The following is a 16520-nucleotide window of genomic DNA, read 5'->3' on the forward strand; positions in this document are numbered from 1 at the left end:
TTGCAGCAGGCTGAAAAGCTTGAGCATGTAGATATTAGGAAAGAGGAGATGCTGAAACTTTTGGAAAGCATCAAGTTGGATAAGTCGCTGGGACCGGATGAGATGTACCCCAGGCTGCTGTAGGAGGCAAGGGAGGAGATTGTGGAGCCTCTGACGATGATCTTTGTATCACCAATGGAGACGGGAGAGGTTCCAGAAGATTGGAGGGTTGCAGATGTTACTCCCTTATTCAAGAAAGGGAGTAGAGATAGCCCAGGAAATTATAGACCAGTGAGTCTTACCTCAGTGGTTGGTAAGCTGCTGGAGAAGATCCTGAGAAGCAGGATTTATGAACATTTGGAGAGGTATATTATGATTAGGAATAGTCAGCATGGCTTTGTCAAGGGTAGGTCCTGTCTTACAAGCCTGATTGAATTTTTTGAGGATGTGGCTAAACACATCGATGAAGGGAGAGCAGTAGATGTAGGGTATATGGATTTCAGCAAGGTATTTGATTATTTGATAAGGTACCCCATGCAAGGCTTATTGAGAAAGAGAGGAGGCATGGGATCCAAGGGGATGTTGCAATGTGGATCCAGAACTGGCTGGCCCATAGAAGGCAAAGAGTGGTTGTTGAAGGGTTATATTCTGCATGGAGGTCAGTGACCAGTGGTGTGCCTCAAAGATCTGTTCTGGGACCCTTACTCTTTGTGATTTTTATAAACGACCTGGATGAGGAAGTGGAGGGATGGGTTAGTAAGTTTGCAGATGACACAAAGGTTGGATGTGTTGTGGATAGTATAGAGGGCTGTCAAAGGTTACAGCGGGACATAGATAGGATGCAAAGTTGGGCTGAGAAGTGGCAGATGCAGTTCAACCCAGATAAGTGTGAAGTGGTTCATTTTGGTAGGTCAAATATGATGGCAGAGTATAGTATTAATGGTAGGATTCTTGGCAGTGTGGAGGATCAGAGGGATCTTGGGGTCCGAGTCCGTAGGACACTCAAAGCAGCTGAACAGGTTGACTCTGTGGTTAGAAAGCATATGGTATGTTGTCCTTCATCAATCGTGGAATTGAATTTAGGAGCCGAGAGGTATTGTTGCAGCTATATAGAACCCTGGTCAGACCCCACTTGGACTACTGTGCTCAGTTCTGGTTGCCTCACTACAGGAAGGATGTGGAAGCCATAGAAAGGGTGCAGAGGAGATTTACAAGGATGCTGTCTGGAATATGGAGCATGCCTTATGAAAGCAGTTTGAGGGAACTCGATCTTTTCTCCTTGGAGCAACGGAGGATGAGGGGGGACCTGATAGAGGTATATAAGATGATGAGAGGCATTGATCGTGGGGATAGTCAGAGGCTTTTCCCCAGGGCTGAAATGACTGCCACAAGAGGACATAGGTTTAAGGTGCTGGGGAGTAGGTACAGAGGAGATGTCAGGGGTAAGTTTTTTACTCAGAGTGGTGAGTGCGTGGAATGGGCTACCGGCAACGGTGGTGGAAGCGGATACAATAGGTTCTTTTAAGAGACTGTTGGATAGTTACATGGAACTTAGAAAAATAGAGGGCTATGGGTAAGCCTAGTAATTTATAAGGTAGGGACATGTTCAGCACAGCTTTGTGGAACGAAGGGCCTGAATTGTGCTGTAGGTTTTCTATGTTTCTATCTATTTATTTATTAGTCACATGTACATTGAAACACACAATGAAATGCATCATCTTGCATTACTGAGAATGTTCTGGGGGCAGCCCACAAGTGTCACCACTCTTTCAGCGCCAACATAGCATGCCCACAGCTCCTAACCCGTACGTCTTTGGAATGTGGGAGGATACCGGAGCACCCAGAGGAAACCCACACAGACATGGGGAGAATGTACAAACTCCTTACAGGCAGCGGCGGAATTGAACCCGGGTTGCTGGCGCTATAATAGTGTTACGCTAACCGCTACACCTCCGTGCTGCCAACTGCTGCACTACCGGATCAGGGTATCACTGGCAGAGCCAGCATTTCATGCCTAACCCTCGAAAACTACCTTCATGAAGCGGCAGACTTTGTGGTGAAGATATTCCCACAGTGCTTTTGGGTGAGGAGTTACAATATTTAGGGGCAGCCATATATGTGAGCAGGTTGGGAAAGGGCATTACTTGAGAGTTGTTCATGGTGAGTGCACAGCAATGCAAATGGCAATGCATGTCAACAGTAGATGGTTAGACACTCCTTCTGGTACTAGTTATTGTTGGCATGTGTAAGGTTACTTACTAACCATCGAGTTGTGCTGCATGCAGATATGGACTACTTCATTGTCTGAGGGTTTCAACCTTGTGCAATCACGAGTAAATATTTCCACTTCTGACCTTTTGATGGAAGGAAAGCTACTGATGAAAAATTTGGAAATCTTTGGGCTTTGGACACTCCTAATATTTGTATTCCACTGCAGCTTCCCATGGCTCTCAGGATTACTTACTATCTACTAATCTAAATTTCGACACAACTCTCGCTGCTCCCAAAACAGAATGAAGTGAAGCAGCCCTAGAAAAGAAAATTTGTTAGAGTCCAGTATCTCTTCCACCTGCCCTGTGAAACTACCCTTCAGTCCGACTATCTGTTTTCTCCCATCTAAACAGTTTCTTATTCAATATATGTTCCTTGACTTTATACCCCTTAATCTTCTCTTGTATGGTGGCTTATCTGAAAGTCCATGTATATTGTCACTGCCTCATTCACCATATCTGTCAAGTTCTCAAAATACTGGATCAGTTTGTCAAACCTAACCTTCCTTTCTGAACTGCTTGTTGGTGGTTTCTAATTATTTCCTCAAAGTGCAGGCAGTCATCCAGAAGAATTTCAAGCCTAGAATGACGGCAAACTGGGGAGTAGAATCAGATGAGATGAGGGGACAGAGAGATAAGTTGCTGAAATGACGAGGATGACGGACAGGATTTAAAGTCCAAAGTGTACTGTCAGACAATGACATCATCATCTTAAAAACAAGATTTTTTATTTGCATTGCAAAAATAAATTAGAGATAATATAACAGATTGTGGTGAAGCTGATGGAGCAAAATATTTAGCATAATACTTCTTTTTCCTGCTAAATATCAGCAAAATGCAAGCTGTTCTGGCTAATTTGAAGAAGAACTCTTCCTCACTGTGTACTGTTAAGATGGCATTTTCACTGTACAAATTATGTATTTTTAACATACACAAAATACTACTACAAAAATGAAACACGATAGTGTTATTTTTTTCCAATCTAATCGATGGAGAATGCACGTTATTGTATGCATTACTTGAATGAATGACACATATATCAGAACGAATCATGTCAACAGACTGTGAATGTTCAAATTTGTCCAAGAAAATTGAAGCCATTAAACAACTACCAATCAAGAATGCAAGTTCAATCTTTTTCATCATATCAGTCTGTATCCTGAGTCTGATCGCAATCCTGTTTTGTTGAAAACTGAAGTTGTTGTTATAAAGAACTAAAGTGTATCCATATGCCCCAAAATACCAAAATTCTAATTAGCTGCTTCTCCAAGACATATAAAATGCTCATAGTATGTTCTGAATGTTTCTCTGAATGTTTATTAATATTTATTGCAACAAATCTGTCCTAGCTGCAATGCTTTTCGACTGGCAATGAGATTGGGTTGCTTGTCACTTAATGGAGAGATACTTTCTCAAGGCTGTAAAGTCATTTTGTACAAAATATCTTTACATAGATTAGTTCAGTGGTGTGTAAATTATTGCCAAAACACTGTTGCAATATTTCCAATTGTACTATTTTCTAGCAACACTGGAGATCATAAATTATTTAAGAGTAGTGCTGGACCCCAACAATTAAAGTAGATATCAAAAACAAGCATAGCATAGCTTTCATCATAACCTGCTTTTGTTTTGAAAATGAAATTTTGTCTTATTAGAATTTTGATTATAATCCTGAAAGCAGCATGCAGAAAAAAGTAAAGTGGAGGAGAAAAATCAAATTAACCAATTAGAAGCAGGGTGGAAAAAATAAAAACAAAGTATTTGCTTGGGCAAATACACTTTCATATGAACAAAAGAAAGATAAAATGTATATAGTATAATGCTCATCATGTGACAAATAAATTGGGAGAACTAGAGGCAATGGCTAATTACAAAATAAACACCTGAATGAACCAAAAGTAAAAACTGAAAATATCATGTCTTGGATCTATTATGAAAGCCAATATCACTTAATCTGTGCACTGGACTTTCTCCAAAATTTTTCAATCGTTAGCAAGGTAAAGTGGAATTTTTAAACCTTCTCAGTAATTAATGTATTTTGAGATGTAAACTTGCACAAAAATGGCAGCGAGCCCTTCTGCATCCAAGAATATAGATGAAAACAAGTGCAAAATTCTCAAATACCAAAAATAATATTGTTGATAAGAACAAGGCTCCACTTGCATGCAGAATTGCAGCAGGTAGTTGTGAGCTGAAGCTGCTTTGGAATATTTTATAACCTGATATCTTTTTAATTAATACCCAGTCATCTCCTTCAGACCTTAACACTACAATCAACCTTCCTTCATCCACACCTGCTACATTAAGCACTTCTTAAGCTGGCTGATATAGAGGAAAAAAATGTAGTTACCAGTTTCATCAAATATCTCCCATTTTTGACTTCTTTCAGTAGATCTTCTGGCACCTATTGTATGTCCGAATTTCATTCATTTGCCTTGTTGTTCAATAAACATCTAATTTTGTCTTAGTATATAAGCTTTCCATTGGGGTGGAGCTAAGCTTCAGAACTAATGGAAAACTGGTTAATCTTGGATGACTACACTCTAGAATGCACAGACATTTGCATTGCACAGACTTGGAGGCTGAGCTCTAAATCATCATTGATGCTTTCCTCTGAAGCATATGAAATGATTAGGCCTTGCTCTCAACATCCACAAAACAAACGTTCTCTACCAACCTGCCACACTTTCCAACAACAAAAAAAAAACAACTCATGACGAGACTCCGGAAAATGTGGAACCACTTCCCATCACTTCTGGGCCTACCTCTTGGTGAAGGGGGACACTGGTGATGAAATTCACCATTGACTTCCATCTGCTCATGCAGCCTTTGTGGAAAAGATATTTGAAGATCAAGATCTCAGATCCCCAGCACAAAACTCAGGCTCCACCAGGCAGCAGCAACCCTGTGCTCCTTTCTGCTTCTGAGACCAGGACTACCTGCAGCAGGCACCTCAAGGCACCAAGAAGGTGAATTTGAGATGATATCAAGAACCTTGAGACCATGCAAAGGGAGCACACTGAAGCCCTGTATATATAGCAGAAGGACTGCACCATCTTACAATCACTGACCTGCCTACATTAAAGTCACTTCCTGCCCAATCTATGGAAGAGTCTGCAATTCCCACTTTGGCCACACCAGCCATCTCAGACCCCAAAAAGGGAGTGGAAGCAAGTCATCCTTGATCCCATGAAACTACCTAAAAGAAGAAAGAAAGTTTTCTTACCATATTTACGACTTCTTAAATAATTACTGTTAGGTTGGATTATTGGTTCTGCTATTTTATTGGCCTGTCTACTGTGTAGGTGTTAAAATGCAGATTTTTGCACAGCTGTAGGAAAAGGTAAAATTAGGAGAATCAACAAGCCTGGTTTAACAACTTTGACAGCTTTAAGCAATGTTCAATTAAGTCTTCAACAGTGCAGAAACAGTAATTTTTAGACTATATATATCTTAGGCTGCAACAAATGAATCAGTTTTGTTAAGAAACAAAAGTTAAAACATACATCTATATGGCATTAATCACAACCTCAGGACATCCTGAAATACTTACACCCACTTCTAAATAATCATTTTGTAGTTCTATACACAGTCAATCCATGGAGGAATGCTGTCTCAGACCCTATAATATCTCTTCAAATATTTCCATTGGAATTTTTTTCATTTCTCTTTATTAGGTAGACAAGACCTCAATTAAATAGATTATTTGAAAGATAATGCTTGCATTCATCCAGCATCTTACCAAACTTCGAAGGCACCCGAAAGGAATTTATAGCCAATTAATCGCTTCTAAAATTCACCCTGTGTTATGTAGGCAACTAGAACAAATTTTGGAACAGACTACTAAACCTCTTCCTACCTATTAAATCTTTTCCCCAGGATTGAAGCGTCTAGTATGAGAGGGCATCTATTTAAAGTGAGAGGGGGTAAGTATAAAGCAGATGTGCAAGGCAAGTTTTTTTACATAGAGAGTGGTGGGGACTTGGAATGCACTGCCAGGGGTGGTGGTAGAGGCAGATAGCAGAGCAGCATTTAAGGGACTCTTAGATAGGCATATGAAAATGCAGAGAAGGGAGGGATACGGTCAATGTGCGGGGAAGAGGGATTACATTAATTAGGAGTCATTGGTTTAATTAGTTCGGCGCAACATCATGGGCCGAAGGGCCCGTCCTGTGCTGTACTGTTCTATGTTTTATGTTCATAAACAGACAGTGATCTGATTTATGGCTTAGTTTAAGGGGAATATTAGCAAGGACATTACTACTTTTCTCAGAACTGGTGTTCTGGGATCTTTATATCCAACTACATCAAAAGACAGAATTGGTTCAGCGTCTTATCCAGAACGCAGCCATTCCTGATGGTGCAGCATTCTCTTGGTACAACATAAAAATGTCTACCTAGATTATATGTTCAAGTCCTAGAGTGTAGTTTCACCTCACACGATATTAAACCAAAGTCCTTAACATTAAGGCTTTTCTCAAAATAACAACAGTCTGAAAGATAGCATTAACATTTATTTACTCTATATATTCATTAGAGCAAAGTTTTATTATATGCAGTTGAGAAGATTCACTTATTTAACAACTTAAGCAATTTAAACTTCTAGCGGGCACAGCAAATTTCATGAGGTCAGGAATTTCCTTAATTTACGAAACCAGCTTCAAAGCAATGAAAATGCATCTGTAATTTTTTTACACCTGCCAGCCCTGATCAAATACTTAAATGTGAGAAAAATATTTCACAATGTTCATATTATCATGCTGATACATTATCTGTGGTCACAGATGCCTGTTATCTTAAAAATTGCTTATGAAATACTGAAACATTTTTGGTCTCTGTGCTGTGTGATATGTGTTACAGGTTTTTACCACATTTATGGTAATAACAAGATCATTTAGTTTTGGATAAGCATAGTGGCAGGTGCAGAGGGGAAGGGGGAAATCCTATTCTGACATATTTCTACAGTAGAGCACATTTTCAGCAATTCTGTACTTTTGACAGTTACCACAGAGTTCAAATGTAGATTTACAGGGATATCCATGGAACATTTACCCATTGGCTGAAACATCTGTATGAAAGAGAGGTCACCTTAATCACAAATAGACCTCATCCAACTTTATCACCAAGCCATTGTACAGTTCATGGAATCTTCTTATCCTTCTTAGGCAGCCTCTCATAATTATGACTTTCTACCACTCTGGTTTTGTGAGTTCTGAAGTGGCTAGTGGGATCACTATGGGAACATCAGATTCTCCCTCAGACGGGATAGCTGGTGGCCAACAAGGCAGGCGCTGGACAGATTGTGAGATCATCCACTTCGGCAGTGCCTCTGTGTGCTCCTGACATATGGCCTCAAGGTCTGAATAGCAAGCCAAATGCTTCTTGCCCACTTTCAATGGTCATGGGCCAAATATTTCCAGGAGTCAATGAGGATATTGCACTCTTTAAGGAGACCTACACCAAAATCCTTGAATCTTTTCCTCGGTCCACCTGGTAATCTATTCTCATGACAGAACTCAGGATAGACTGTTGTGTCATAGCCTCAGAGAGCACAGAAACAGATCCTTTGGCCCACTGAGTTTACGCCGACCATCAAGTACTCATCTACAGTAATCCCAGATTATTCTCCCCACATTGTCATCAACTTCCCCCTGATTCTGCCACTCAACCACACAGAAGGAGAAATTTACAGTGGCCAATTAACCTACCAACCCACACGTCTTTGGAATGTTGTGGGAAACCAGAGCATCCAGAAGAAACCCACATGGTCACAGGGAGAATGTGCATGTTCCACACAGACAGCACAAAATATCAGGATTAAACTCAGGTTTCTGGAGCTTTGAGACAGCAGCTTTGCTATCTGTGCTACTGTTCAACCCTAATGTTAGACATGCAAACAATGTGGCTTGCATGTGGCCTGAGTATAACTGAAGCCTCAATATGGAGGATTTTTTCCTGGGAAAGAACACTGAAGCTCTTCACTGCTGAGCTTTACTACTTTGACATGGCTGTCATCTGCTCTTAAGACTCTGTTACTTTTGAGTTAAGATATGGCTTTCTCGAGTTGTTATCAGGAATGGCAGGAAGGCTAACCCAAATAGGTTGCTACAGAATGGAGTGCAGGGCACTCAGGTCAAGGATGCAGTCACAGTTGAGGAGGTCTTTGAAGTGTTCCTTCCAGTGGGTGTTGATTGCCTCTCTATTGCTGATAAATTCATCCCCTTTCCTGATTGGGGCCTTGGGTGTTTGGGATGCAGTTGGCTTTAACAGCACTGAATTAGGCATCTTATGGCTGCTGGTGATTTGCTGAGCCTCCTGCGTGCTCTCAGTTCACTTAATAGGTCCTGGGGCTTCTGCTGGATCTCTGCCTTCAGGTGCCTGGGAATGCTGTTTGTTTTCCCTTCTAATCCAGGAACACCTTTTGTTGGTGGTTAATTATCTCCTTGAGTTCCTGGTTATTCTCAATAAACCAGTCCTGGTCCTTCTTGTTAGAGAAGCTAAGAATCTCTTAACAGGTGCCAATTATGATGGATTCCAGGGTAGCCCACATGTTGTGGATACTTTGTGACTCCTGTAAGCTTGAGGTTTACAGATTGTTTGAAAAGAGCCAGCTTTGTGTAGTTTGTGGGAGCTTTAACATTGATCTTTCAGAAGAGATAATACAGTGGAGCATGCTGTGATCAATTCAGCAGTCATTGGTGCCAATCATAGCAATGGCAATGCAGAACTCTTTGCTGTCCCTTGCTTGTACAGTGGCATAATCTACCCGTTTCCTGTGCTTACACCAGGAGTGTTGCCCAGGGATGTCGTACTCTGTCAGCACCTTCCAAACCCATGATTTCTAATTTCAAGGAGGTCAAGGGTGCATTCCCATCACTAAATTCACCACTATCAACATCATGGAGATCACCATTGATTAGAAACTCATCTGGACCAGCCTCATAAATACTCTGGCTAGAGGTTCTGGATAGTAGCTGGATATCCTACAGCACGTGATCATCTCCAACAAAAGAAAGTTAACCACCAACCCTTGACATTCAAAAACATGTCCAAGTCAGGATGGTGTGCAACTTAGAAGGGGTCCCACAGGTAGGTGTGTTGCCATGAACTTGCTGTCCTTGCCTTTCTTGCTGGTAGAAATCTTGGGTCTGGGAGATGCTATTGCAAAAGTCTGGGTGGCTAACTACAATGACCTTTCACCTCCTCCTTTCCTACTATTCAGGGACCCAAACAGACTTTCCAGATGAAGCAGTGATTCACTTGCACTTCTTCCAGTCTACTGAATGGAACAGTGTAGACTCTTCCTCTGCAATAGAGAAACTAAAGGCGTAAGTTGGGTGGTTGCTTTGCAGAGTACATGCATTCAGTCCACCAGTGTGATCTGAACTTCTGGTTACCTGCCATTTTAATTCCTGACCCTACGCTCACTCTGACGTATCTTTCTGTGGCCTCCTGCACTGTTACATAGGCCCAATGTAAGCCTGAAGAACAACACCTCATCTTCCATCTGGGCACATTGCAGCCCTCCAGACAGAGTTACATCTTTTGGTAACTCTTTCTTTATGTCTGCATCAGAACTGGCTATTTCTGCCTGTCATCATTTTTGGCACAATTTTTCTCTTATTGTGGTCTGCTGAGCATGTCCCTCAGCCTTGCCACTTACTACATATAACACAAACAAAGTAGTACAATGGGCTTTGAACTGCACTTCAAGTCATTTAGTCTCACCCTATCAGAGATGTTTCTTTTGTTCTACCCATTCCTCCCCCACCTTCTCTGCTACTAAAAGTAACTTGTTTCTTTCCTGGTTCTGACAAAGGGTCTTGGACCTGAAAAGGTAACTATTTCCCTTTTTACAAATGCTGCCTGACCTGCTGAGTGCTTACAGCGTTTTCTGTTTTTAATGGCATCAAAGCAGGAATGCCTCTGATGAATTTCCCATCAGGACTTATTCACATTTCTGCACAGAAGTCTTGGAGCCCCTTGCTGGCTTAGGACTAAGGAGGCAGTGATGTCTTCTTCCCTGCCACCTGGGTTGGGAAAACCTGCCCTCTGAGCCCCTGTTGTAGGTTAAAACTCGGGCAAGAATGGCTGCCCCATCCAAATTAATGGAAGAAAACGGCTTCTGGGAGTGGATTGCAGTGACGCAGGGATTCAAGCTTCCAGTGGAAGACTGAACCCAGGGCCATGCTGTAATAACGTTGGGGTCCAGAGGCAGGCAAAAGATCTCCCCTAAAACATAGTTGATACATTTAGGCACTGGTTGTTTCTTTTTTTGTGTAACTAAATTTATACTCAGAAAGAAATTCAAATTACTGGCTTGGCTTTATGAATTGGAGTGATTGAAAGGAGCAAAATCTGACAATGGATGGGCATCACACCTGCCAGTCAAGAAATTTCACACCTCATTTGGGTTCAGATGAAGCAGATCATCTGTAATGCTGCGGAGTGCCATATCCTATCCAACTTGTTGTTGATCAACGTTGGCTCACAGCCCCAGATTATAAAACATGTGCTGCGGTATTGTTTAAAAAAAGAGAAAATTAGTGGTACGCAGGAGAGATCAAGCAATTAAAATGGTAGGAATCCTCTTTCAATTCAGAGAAGCTGAAAAAAGGTGCCGGTCTGAGATTAGTTCTGTAATTGGGAATGGGCAATAAGTGTTGGCCTTGCTGGCAATGCCTGGATTCCAGAACACATGAAACTGTGATTCTCAGGCATGGTTCATGATGAAGTGGAAAATATGTAAATCTGCTTTTCACATTGTGAGAAATGCAAGTATTGGAAAGGCAATGAACACAATATTGTTGAGAGATTAGTTTAAACCCAAAACCAGGTAAGAAGGCGTTCTATTAAATTCAGCTAGAAATTACTTTTTGGAAGATTAGAAATATTGGGGTAAGTTTTCAATTTACCAGTTCAATGTTAAAAAAGCATTGTGGAATGACTGCACTTAATGGAAAATGCCAGAATTTCCGTTAAAAATCTATTCCATTGGGCCATGAAAAATAGATGTTTTTCTTTGAGGGATACGATGATGATAGTTTCCTCAAGTCCCATGTTGCAATGGAATGATTACATCACTAAAATAAAATATAGCCAGAATTGGATTACGGAAGTCATTGTAAACAAATTTGTTCACAAAGATTGAACTTGATATTTGCCATCCACTTTGTAATATATAAATACTCATTTATGTTCAGCTTATGATTTGGGAGTTACACCTGAACTTCTTTGGGGAAAGAAATATTTTTTTAAAATAATCTACTATGTGAAAGGAAGCCCTGAAAAAAATTTAGCACATTTTGTTACTATTGGCAGCTGCGGCATTCTACAACTGTATCTATCCAATGATGGAATGTTGTTTGCTTGTTTGCCAGGATGCAGATAACACTTTTACTGGCTTACAAACTAGATATAAAATATACAGATTAGTGGAATTGCTAAGGAGGTCCTGCCATATGACAAATTATAATCTCTGCATCTCCAGGAAAATGTGGAAGAGTGGTCATTCGTTTAGAAGATTGTGACCAGTCCATGATTAACAACACATAAACTGATAATATTAAAGCCTAATCTTGCTTATGCTACAGCTATTGATCGAAATATTAGTGTTTATTCTGTATTTCCATGCTCCCAGTGGGGAACAGTGCTCACACGAGTTGCATTATAGAAGAGTCTGAGCACATAAATCATGATTTTCCATTCATTCAAATTAATGAAAAAGTAACAAACGGTACACTCATGAGTCCCAGTGATGTGTTTCTTGTGGGCATACAGGATTATGGAATTGGCTGTCCTTTATCAATCCAAGAAGTCCACATGGAATACTGGAGTCAAAGGGGCTGATCTTCATTTCTGGCATGAACCCAGTGGCTGCAGGCAGGGAACCTGTGCAGAACTGTGAGTCAGGGAGCTGGAAGATTTAGTGTAGAGTGGCACCAGTCGCATTTGGGCATCTCTGCTGAATATGGCAGCTGGCCAGTGGGAGGAAGAGGAAATTGATGGAGATGAGTCCAATCATCGTCCTTAAGAAGAGAATGACAAATAGCAAATTAATGGCGGGGTTGGAGGAGGGGGAGGAAGTAGGGTGAGGTGTTGGCAGGTTAGGGTGAAAAAGTCTCAGGGCACCAGTTGCTGTGAAGTACCTTTGTGGGGCCTGGATGAATCCTACTTATCCCTGGGCAAAATACAACATTTTATTTTATTTTTAGCTTTCCTTAACAGGCCTTGCTGCAATCCTGTCAGGTTCAGCTGGTGGTGCAAATACTCCATTCTCCCCATTGAGGAGATGCTTCAAATCCCCTCAGGGACCCATGTATGTAATAGGAACCCTAATTTATTATACCTCCGATTCTTACCTACCAACTATTAACCCAACCAACAGGACTCGTGTATGACACCTCATCCACACACACATGGCACTAGTGCAAGCCATCCTATTTGCACACATTGTCGAGCTATTCCTCCATGACTCACATCACCCAAACATTTTGGACAAAACTCAGTGATGCACATCCCACTTGTTGGTAGAGGTGGCTCACAACTGTAGACATTTGGGTTCATCTGCAGGGGAAAGGCACACATGCATGACCCAACCTGCCTGGAACAAATGGTGATGGCTTTCATTGTAATGTCCAACATTGAAGTCATAAGCAATGGAATGGCTGAAACCATCAAATATGATGCGATGTTCATGTTTCATATCTAATCCTCTTTCTCACCTCTCCCTCCTCATCCCACAATCTCTTATGAATTGCAGGGTGCAGATGGTGTAAGTATGCATGGTGTAAGCAAGCAACCCTTACTTTCCACACACCTATCTTTTCAATGCACTTCTCTTAGATGTCCAATACATGCAACCTGGTCAGGAAGTACAGGAACACTCACTTAATTTCTCATTCACAGCCATCAGCTCAGATACGACACTGCATATACATAATTTAAAAGATAGCAGCCAGTTAGAATCTGCATTTGGTGTGACACTGGTGATATGCAGTTAGGGCAGGGGGCAATGTTGGCAGTGGTGCCAGTTCAACAGATGGCACAGGGATTCCTCTACTTAGGTCCTCATGAGGCAGTCTGTAAGGAAAGGCCAATAGGCACGCACAATAAAATATCTGTTGTACTTTAAAGCCTGCCAGACTGCGTCAAAGAGCATTGAGGAGCCTGGCACAAACTTGGTGCAGGGCCATGTGCACAGCTTGGTCACTTTGTCAGCAACTGATAATGTGATCCTTTCTCTATTTTGAGATTGCAGTTGTGTCTGGAGAAAGCAGCAGATTTCAGTAAGGACTTGTTTATTAAAGCACCGATATCACAGTTGTTTCTTGCTGTGGTTCATGTGGGAGAAATGTTCACTGAACACTCTGGGTGCATATAGCCAACTGGTGAATGCCATCCTCCCTTTCTTCCTACTCAATGTCTTCAGCCTCTAAGCTTCTTATTTTGTTTATGCTGCATATTCTCCTTCTAAATATTTGGGCTGTATTCCAAGCTTAGGCTGAAAGGGGCTATCAAGGTACCCTCCTGTTATGCCCATCTGAGATATTTGTGCAGAAGCTTTGAAGTCAGCATCTGACACACCAATCTCTTAAGACATTAAAAGTTGAAACGTCAATGGAAAGCATGAAATACTCATAGAATTGCAACAATTCTTGTTCAATTTTGGTTCCATAGAATTGGAACCATAAATGGACAAGAAAAGAGAAACACTTTTAATTTTGGACCCTTGTAGTTATCAGAGATTTGAAACTTTTCTTTCTCCATTCAGGGTTGAGCTCAGAGCCCAGTATGAAATGATGTCAATAATCTGTGTAACTTTGTTTTCTTCAACACTTATTCATCCTAAACAAACCAAAAACATTTATATTTTACCATATTAAAAATTTTGATCCAAATTTTAAGATAAATACTTATATAGATAAAATTATGATGTTTGACACATTTTAACAAGTGACTGTACTTCAGTGGTACCAAACAAATAAATAACATAATACAATAAAACAGTGCATTTATCATGAAAAATATTTATATTCAATAAATTTACTTAAATAAATATTTCTCAAGGAACCTCATATGTAAATATTTTGTAAGTTTTTTGAAACCTTTACAAACTTTATAAATAATAGCATACCAGCTAGTGCAACAGTCAAGTTGAACAATATAATAAACACAATTTGCATGTCATAAAATTACCATGTCACAGAACAGGAGGAAATGTCAAGCTCAGTTAAGCTGCAGCTGCCAAAGTTATTTTCTCCACAGGTCATTAAGAAGCAGGAAAGAGTCTAAGCATTGCAAGAAGCACAGAAAATGAAATGCAATTTATTATTTTGTGGAAGTGTTGCTGAGGACAGTTGACAACCTCAGTGACTTTTTGTATTAGGAAGTTCTGCTCCATCAGCCTGCGACTCTGCAGCTTTCAGCAGAGTTTAATCTGTCATAGAGGGTGCATCACTGCAGGGAGGACATGGTGACATTTTCCACTTGAGAAAATCAATCCTGTCACTTACTGATAGGTTCCAGCTGAATCTGCTGATAAGAAAACTGCTGGAGGGAAAAGAACAGCAGAAGCATGCAGGAAGCAATGGAAAGTATGTGTCCTTCAAAGGCTCCGGGGGCAGGTTTTTTGATGCAGAGGCGTAATTAGTAATAGTTTTGCTTTACTTGGAATATTTCACATTTAAGGCATTGTTTTGTTCTTTAATATATAAAATCTTCATAAATGAATTTGACATATAATTTTTCACACTAAAATTCATTAAAATAACATATCAAAGTTTGAATTTCAATGTGGGAGCTACTTTGTTGAATTGAACCTTTATTTGCACAAATCTCTTTGTTGATATTTCTGTTAATTAAAAGTATGAACGTATCCTCACTATACAAATACTTTCATTTATTTTAATTCTTGTATTTGTAATGCATTAGTTTAACATGAATATGGTTGGAGAATTGAATATAACTGAATAACAGAAATTATGCTGAATGTTTGGAGATTTATTTCTGTATTTTTACAGCAACACTTTGGCAAAGTCTCTGTGGGATTTCCAAAATATATAATTTCATAAAAATGCAAGTACTGAGCCTTAGCTTTCACATCCATCTATAAGTAGGTTAGAAATCTTACATGAAAACATATTCCTGAAGTATGATTCTTATTATCTGCAATTCACTCCCTTTACATTAATTTTCCGATATTACAGCTGTGATTACACATCAAAGTACCAGATTGGCAGTATAACGCTTTGGAATGCCTTGAAAGTAATGTCCAAGTTACTGTATAAATGTAAGTCTCTCTGATTTTCTTTCCTTTTCTGCCTCCCCCTCTCCTTTGGCCTTTGTGGGAAGCCTAAGCTTGGTCATATCCCTTTCCCCAGTGGTATGATTCCTTGTTTGAAACTAAGGTGTGATTTCCCAAGATATATAAAGAGCAGTTTTGTGAGCCTAAGCGTAGTTGTCTTGTTTTGCTGTTGAACAGTCTTGTTTTATTTTACTTATATGAAGAAAATTAGAGGGCTTTATGAGTATTTTTCTTTTTTAAAACTGGACGCCTGACTGTGCATGCAAAGAAGCACAGATGGACGTGCTGGCCATGCTGACTATGCATCTGGGACACCTTTAGTGATTTTTTAATGTCCAGACAAATATTGACCCAGAGTTTCCGAGGAAAATGGTAGCGTATTCATGCTGCTCTCCATTATTAGAGATTCATAGGGTCATAGAGTTGTACAGCACAGAAACAGGCCCTTCGGCCCACCAAGTGCATGCCAACTCTTTTCGCCCATTTACACGAATCCCATTTGCCCACATTAGGACTGTATCCTTGTACCCTATCTAAGTGTCTCTCTAAATGCCTCTCTGACATAATAATTGTTTCTGATTCCACCACCTCCTCTGGGAGTGTGGTACAGATATCAACCACCCTTTGTGTAAAAAACCTACCCCTCAGATCCCCTTTAAAACTCCTGCCTCTTATCTTAAAACTATGCCCCCTTGTTTTTGATACCCATACCATGGGAAAAAGATTTTGGCTATCTACCTTATCTATGCCTCTCATGAGCTTATGTACATATATCAGGTCACCCCTCAGCTCCTTTGTTCTAGCGAAAACAAGTCTAGCCTATCCAATCTCTCCTGTCCTCCAATCCAGGCAACATCCTGGTGAATCTCCTCTGCACTGTCTCCAGTGCAATCACTGGATGGGCGTCCAGAACTGCGCACAATACTCCAAGTGTGACCTAACCAGTGTTTTTTAAAGTTGGAACA

This window comes from Pristis pectinata, chromosome 4 (genome assembly GCF_009764475.1).
Source record: "Pristis pectinata isolate sPriPec2 chromosome 4, sPriPec2.1.pri, whole genome shotgun sequence".
In the NCBI taxonomy this organism is placed as follows: Eukaryota; Metazoa; Chordata; class Chondrichthyes; order Rhinopristiformes; family Pristidae; genus Pristis; species Pristis pectinata.